This window comes from Gavialis gangeticus, unplaced genomic scaffold, assembly GCF_001723915.1.
Source record: "Gavialis gangeticus isolate Ggan-Ray unplaced genomic scaffold, GavGan_comp1, whole genome shotgun sequence".
Classification (NCBI taxonomy): Eukaryota; Metazoa; Chordata; order Crocodylia; family Gavialidae; genus Gavialis; species Gavialis gangeticus.
In genome coordinates, this window is record NW_017729015.1 from 6698649 (window position 1) to 6706177 (window position 7529).

Genomic DNA, 7529 nt, shown 5'->3' on the forward strand with positions numbered 1-7529 from the left:
TACTTTTTACTGATTTTTAGGATGCATGATTCACACTTACAGCTTTTCTTATGTAAGGATCACATGAAACTTTTCTTATCTAAGTCCCTCACGTGAAGAGACGGCTGAATATTTAACAAAGATTTTTTGAGTATCTTCAGCACTGTGATTAGCATGCCATTATGGAAAGGGGGGGTCATGTGTTTTCAGAAGCATTTGGAGGGACCCAAGGGATCCATGAAAATTTTCTTTCCAGCAATGACTTTTAGTGCAGTTTCAATCTGAGAACAGAAGCACAATATTTATTGGCAAAACTATCATAAGACAAAAATGAGAAGAGCTTGGTTTGTTTGCCCTAGCAAAATAAAAAGTAAGAGAGGACATGATTGCTGTCCACAAATACATCTGAGAGGTAAACACCAGGGAGGCAGACAGTTATTTAAGCTAAAAGATATTATTGGCATAGAAACAATTGGGTGTAAACTGACTGTGAATAAATTGACACTGCAGAGTAAAAGTGAGTTGCTAACCATCAGAGCTGTTGGTTTTGTTGTCCCTTTTCCTTTTGGAAAGCAGTTATAGAACCTAGGGGTGTGCGTGTGTGTGTGTGTACATATATGTTTTAAGATCAAGTAAGAGCAATTCATGAAAGGGATTACTTCGTGTGTTGCCTATAATCATAGGAAAGTGGACTTGAGGGTCCACGATGTTCATTCCAGCCCTATATCCCTCATTATTTGCTTTACAATACTATCCACAAGCCCCAACCAAAGCCAAAATCACTTTGTATTAAGTGATGTACTTACATATAGGCTTAAATAGTCCCTGTTCCAAAAAGCATCTAAACTAAATACTAGGAGAGGTAAAGGAGAGGAAAATGGGTGTTTTTGTACCCATTTTATAGGTGAAGAATGCAGGCTCAGAAAGATTATATGTTAGTCACTATAATTCTCTACATTTAAACAGGTGGCTATTCAATCAGCAAACATATAGCTTGAGTGTACATGAGTTTGTAGTCCCCTCTCCAATTGAGGGAATTATTGGCAGGGCAGTGTGCTGCGGAGGCGCACAACAGCCCAGAGGCTGCTTCCGTCCCCTATAGAGTCAGGTCTGGTCAATCTATTACTTAACTATATACAAATTTATTATTACAACAAAACCTTTAAAGGGTATACATAGATTATATATATATATATGTACAAATTTACAAAGCAATAAACCCTATACCATATACATATACATACATATATGTTTGTGTGTGTGTATCTATATGTGTATATATACACACACACACACACACAATTATTCTTTAAAAATACAGAAGAACAATAGAACAAACCAGAACAAAGGATATTGATCAGGCACCCCTATAACTGTATTAATATACAAACTATCACTTCAACTTATTCACATAAACTATAAGGCACGGTCTACAAATATAACAAGCAATCCTTAGACTACCTGGGTGTCCTCCAGGGCTGGGGCCCCACCCCCAAGGTACTACTACAGGGAAGGAGGTGGGGGGAAAGAAGAGGAGAGGGAGACCCCAAATACTCCTAAGCTCCCCCACTATCACCCAGGAGCAGTCCATGTGGTGCCCCTTCGTAACCCTGGGGGTTCCCTCCCCTGTGGGGACCCTCTCTCCAGGGTAAATTACTACTCCACAGTCCCAGAGGGTTGCCTCCCATTCTCCAAGTCCAGCTTTTCTGCTGCCCGACTCTGCTGCCGCTGGCCTGGCTTATGGCCGCATGCACCACTCTATGTAATGGGCGCTTTGCCTTGTGCTAGGGGTTGGAGGCCCAGACAGCCTTGTGCAGCACTGGTCTGCTCCTGGACCCTCTGGGCAGTGTTGTCTGCACTGAGCTGCTGCCCTGTGCCAGTAGCTGTAAACCTGAGCCCCCTCAAGTGGCTCCCAGGGTTTCTCTCCCTCCATGCAGCGCTTCCGGCACCAAGCTCCCAGCCTCGTGCTGGGGGTTGGGGACCTGAGCTGCCCAAAATCGGCTCAGGTCCCCAAAAATCCTGTTCTGTGCACCAGCCTGTGCCCCATGTCTCTGGCTGCATGCCAGAGGTTGCAGACCTGAGCTGTCTCATGCAGCTCCCAGGGTCTGGATGCCATGCACCGTGCTGCACACTGAGAGCCTAACCACTGAAGCCGTCCATCACTCCCCACTGATAGAAATCTTCAGGGGCTCTTCCTGGGCTATTGTTTCACCCTGATGTGGAGCTCTTCTAAGCTCCACTTTTCTCTCTTCTGTGTCCCTGACACATCTCCCTCATGCTGGGCACGCAGCTCCTTTTATACGCTCCAGGGCTCCACCCCTGAAGTCTTCCAGACCTGACAGTTTTGCAGTCTTCAGTCTGGTCCAGGTCTTCTTCTGGTCTTCTGCCCCTCCCCCTCAGGAAAGGTGCGTGACTTTATTTCTCTTGCTGCCTCCTGATTGGTGGATGGACTCCACCAATCAAAACAGCAGGATCTCAAGGCTGGGACTCAACCCAAGCTCTGAAAGGTAAGCCTGCTACAAACAGAAACTATACCATGTGACACGTAGCCAATTATATCGCAAAAATAGTAAATAGCTGAACTGAATACATCAAGAGCACCATTTACATAGAAAATTATTTATCTAAGGAATTTGGTAATATAATGAAGACATTTAAAGAACCTGATATTCAGTTTACAAACCTTTTGCAAGCAAGGGAAAAGGGCTATATTTGTAATGAATGCTACCCACAATAACTAACCAGAGAAGCTGAACTGGGAGCTGATTGCAAAACTTCAGAAGTTTAGAAATAAAACATGAAAATAATTTTCATGGTGTTCTCCTACCTGTACCACCACTTTCTAAACCTGTTCTACTAGATTTGAGCCTTTATCCATGAATCCCTCCGAGGTAGTTTAGCAACATCTCTATTTTATGTAGATGTAAGTGAACACACCATAGGCGACGTGTAGGGAGGGTATGGGGGGGCATGCCCCCCCCCCCGAGATTGGCCTTCACTGGCCAGGGATTGGGAGGCAACAGCCAGTGCCCCCCTGAGAATGTGGGGGTGCTGAGAGAAGCGCCGGTGGCACTTCCAGTTTGCCAGATTCCCCACCCCCCCAGCTGGTGATTGGCTGTTGGGGGATCCCCCACCCCCAGTTGGCGATCAGACACTGGTCCCCCCCACCAGGATCAAGAGGCACCAGTCACCCATGGACACACAATAAGATAATACAAGTTGCCCAAGGATACAAAGAAGTCAGTGACAGAGCCAAAAATAAAGCTTAAGAATCTTTGATTGCAGATTTTACCACTAGGGTTAGTACAAACATGCAAAAAGCCTAAGGCTGAATATATTCAATCTTCATGGGTCAGTCTAAGCTGCATAACTTGAACTGACAAGCAAGTGAGCAGACATTCACTTTTGATTCCACAGCCACATGCCTGCAGTGGCCCAGGCCAGAAGCTGGGGGGCACTAGATCATGCCTCCCTACTCCACTAGAGCAAACAGCTTGGTCCAAGGGTAGCCTGCCCACCCTGTGAGGTGGGGGAAGCTTGTGGGGGAGGTGCAAAGCATCCTGGGATGCTGGGGGACTGTGTGTTAACTTGAATCTGGAGGGGAACTGGGACAGAAGTTTAGAAAACCAATATAACCAAAATCAGTTAAGTCTGATACTGCATCCATCCAGTTTTATCTTAAACCCGTTTTGGACATTTTGAAAGCAGTTTATGTGTACTGAACATCTATGGTGTTACAGATATGGACTGGTTTCCAAACATTTATACCAGTTCATGTGTAATTTCTGTCCGTAGCCTAGATGCTACTGTTCTTTTCTGATCTTGCAAACGTGCAGCTGGTACTGCTGTAAATTACTATTCTTAAAGGTTAATTTATGAGAAGACACTTAATCTATATTATTTAAATAGTGATTATTAAACACATGTTGGGGGTTTATGATATAATAGGTAATTATCTGCTTCAGAATTGTTAGTACAATGCACTGTATTTTTGTCCTCAGCAATCAGCTGGTATTTGTTTAACCCATAATAGCATTCTTATTACACCTAAATTAAATATACTTTATTTACAGCATCACTGCAATTTTTCAAATGAAAACAGATATGGCTGCTATGATTTAAACTAAGTATAGTTTCATACCATTTAGAACTTCCTTCCTTGTTATAATAAATCTTGAGCCAAAGTTCATTTAAATTAGTAGGTACCTACTCATTGACTTCAGTGAGCTTTGATTAGGCTTAATGTATTTGATATTCATTGCAATGGACAGGCACACAGCATTTGAACCCTAGTTGCAAAGGAACGGGATCAAGCAAATGTTCTCATTTCATAGCTTTTATATTGTTTACACTGACATTTTTAAGCTAAGAAAAGATTTCCATCTAATTGGAAGAGAATTAGGCTCCTTTGTGCCTCTTATAGCACTGAAGGGTCTGAGGGGACAGGGTCTGAGGAGAAGAGGAATGGTAACAGGACATGTTATATGACTAAAGTGTCTTCACTGTAGAGTTGCATCTATTGACCTACAGGGTGGGTCTATGCATACATTTATGCTGTTTTAAATTTAATGTGAAATAAATTACTGTGCAGTAAGTGGGAATAAGCCAGGTGTTAAAGTGCATTAATGCTGTGTGTGGACTGACTTGTGGCTAAAGCTAGTTCCAAATCAGTTCGCACACAAAGTGTTACTGTGCAGTAAAGCATCTACACATGTATTTAATTGGGCATACATTTGGTACTTTCATGATGCAGGTATCAAATTTACGCTCAAGTCATCATAAGTTACCATATTTACTGCATAATACGGGCATGTAGACACGCACCTGTACTGCATGGTCATTTTGGTTACTGCACAATAAATGCACACATGTACATGCACCCACAGTTGAGTTACTTCTGTCATGCTAGCCTAGAGCAAGTGATAGCAACCACAATGTAAAATAAGGGCCCTGTTACATGTTGCACTTTGAGCTGCTTAAGCGTTGATGGGTGTCAGTGCTTGCTTGAGTTTGGAGCAGCCACACCTTAAGGCTAAAAACCTGACCTGCACACCTGTGCCTTGCCTGTAAAGGGCTGATGCGTAGGGGCCTGACTAGGAGCTACAGTTGTGACTTATCACTAGAAGGCCAGTAAGCCAGGACAGGCCTCTGTCCCTGCTCTAGGTGGGGATGGGTTGGAGGGAGGAGGGGACATGAAGCAAGGAGGCAGAGAATTAATAGGATGAAGGTGGGTAATGAAATGGGAGATGGAAAGGAAATGGGGGGTGGGGGAAGGGTAGTGAAATGAAGGAGATCAGCCATTGAAGGATAAAATAAAAAGAAGTCAAAAAATATTTTAAAAGAAATAAAGAGGAGGTAAATTAAAGAAAGCATCATGTTTTAATAAATTGGGATTTGGGATTGTGCTATAGGGATGCTGGTCATGCAGTATAAGGGTGCTTCATGGGGTGGTTGGGAGGTGAGAGCAGTGAGTGAAGACACTTTTTGGGAGCTATTGGCTCTGCCCTAGAAAGGAAGCCCCAACTCATGGGGTCCCAATCCAGCCCCAAGATAGTTTTTCCTCTCCCCACAATAGATCTCACTTCTGGACTCATCTGTGCCCTGCACTGTGGCTAGCTGGCATATGCTCTGCATGCTGTTTGCATGGGGTTACAGTCCTGGGGGTGGAAAGTTTGCAGAGGCAGGAGGGGGGTTGGCTTGGTGCTAGAACTGCTACCTGGGCAGTAGAGTTTAATGAGTGGAAACTTTGTGCACACAGGACTGAAGGATTAGGGAGGGGACACTGCAATCTTGGTGGCTCATCTGTGGAGAGTGGCCACACTTTAATGGAACACAAGCTGGGTAACACGGATCAGAGATAAGCCTGACCTGGAGTGGCGTAACTTTAATGTGCCTAAAGCATGCTTAAAACTAGTTTCAGGCATATGTGGAGCAAAGATTCTGAGTGTGAATACCATGGTTCTAAGCACTAAAGGGAGCTGAGTTTGGTCTTGAATTTGTAGCTGCTGTTAATATAAATCAATGAATTGTGTGTTTTATGCCATGAGCTCGAATTACAGGAAAGATGAGCCCTATGAAACCTGCTATCTACACTCTGATCACAAGAGCAGCTAGAGAAATATCCCTGTCTCTATTCAGTGCCTTTCTCAATACTGACTGTCCAGCATACTTGAGAGCAGGGTCCATAGTCTCTCTTTCATCCTATTCACATATATCCTTATAGCCCCCCACTACTAAATTTCTTCAGTAGAATTATGCCAAATAATCCTACCTAAGCTTCTGAACTCATATCACTTCCTCAGTATCTTGAATATTTGTAAGGCTGCTTCCACAGTGGTATCTCTTTCATAGATGATTTGTAATAAGAGTTTCATTATATGGTGACAAAACACAGGGGAATATGATAATACTATTCAGCATGTAGTGCAGTTTAATATTATGGAAAGGAACTGCTTTTTTCTCTACAAATGAGAAGGCAAATAAGTGGCTTTTTCTATTTCTGTATTATTACCCCTAGATGAATTTTGATGCTGTTTTGCTAGTAATGTTGTATAAATAAGCTGAATTGCATGGTGCAGATTTATGTTTACACAGCACCATTTTCTACAAGAGATGCATATATGTAACATTTTTCAATCCCTCATGTATATCTCAGAAAAAATGTTGCCCTAGGAGGTTTGATTAACTCTGAATTCCCCAACGTGTGTGATGTTTCATTGATAAACTTTTTGGTCAGTAGTCCTCCATTTCTAACAACTGATTTCAATGAGATGCTGACTGTGCAGTAGTGTCGCTTGACAACAACCATGATGTGATGCTACTGCATAGTAGTATTCAGATATTGAACAGTAGCGTCATGGAAAAGACATTCGTTGGCCTTACTGCACAGTAACTTGGGTTACTGCACAGTCATTTAATACTTGGTTTTACAAGTACTAAATGACTGTGCAGTAATGACTATGCAGCCAGTGGCAGGAAGCCCCCTTTGTTTCTCCCCAAAATTTCTGCCCTGTGACAATGTGATTAGGATGGGCCCAGCAGAGGAGACACACCTTACCCTATCTCTTTAGGTAACCTGAGCTGGCTACATTCCTGAGGGAGGGGGGAAACCCGCTCCCTCTGCCTATGTGACTGGTATCGGCTACCTGGGTGAGGGGCATCTACCTGGGGGGCTAGAGTATGCCTGGCAACTAGTGATGTATTTCAAATTGGTTGGCCAACAGCTAACCAGAGCTGGCCTCCACTGGACTAAGTGAATGAGGTCACGGGGGCTATGTAAGTTAAGAGTGCCCAGGAGGAGGGGGCAGCAGCCATGCGAAGGACTCAGAGGAGCTTTACCATCTGAAACTGGCTCTCTCCCCCAAAACTCATGAGCTAGAAATGGCCTGACTCCAGAGGGAAACTTCACCTACCTTTGGAAGATGCTTGTGAGAAAGCTACTTGAGATCTGATTAGATATCTAGCTGGCAGTAACTCAGATGTGTGATCAAAAGGCTACCTCAGCCAGACTGTTTGCTCTTTAGGATTTCTAGGATATTGCTCAATCTTGT

The 7529-nt window shown here is 43.5% G+C and overlaps 1 long non-coding RNA gene across 1 annotated transcript in view; it reads right to left on the reverse strand.

Moving 5' to 3' along the window:
- Positions 1-7170: 7170 nt before the first annotated feature.
- The window catches only part of LOC109294249, a 12262-nt gene continuing 11903 nt past the window's right edge, over positions 7171-7529 (reverse strand). Inside the window, exon 3 of the long non-coding RNA XR_002096491.1 lies at positions 7171-7301. This is a non-coding gene — a long non-coding RNA (uncharacterized LOC109294249). The remainder of the gene's footprint in view (positions 7302-7529) is intronic.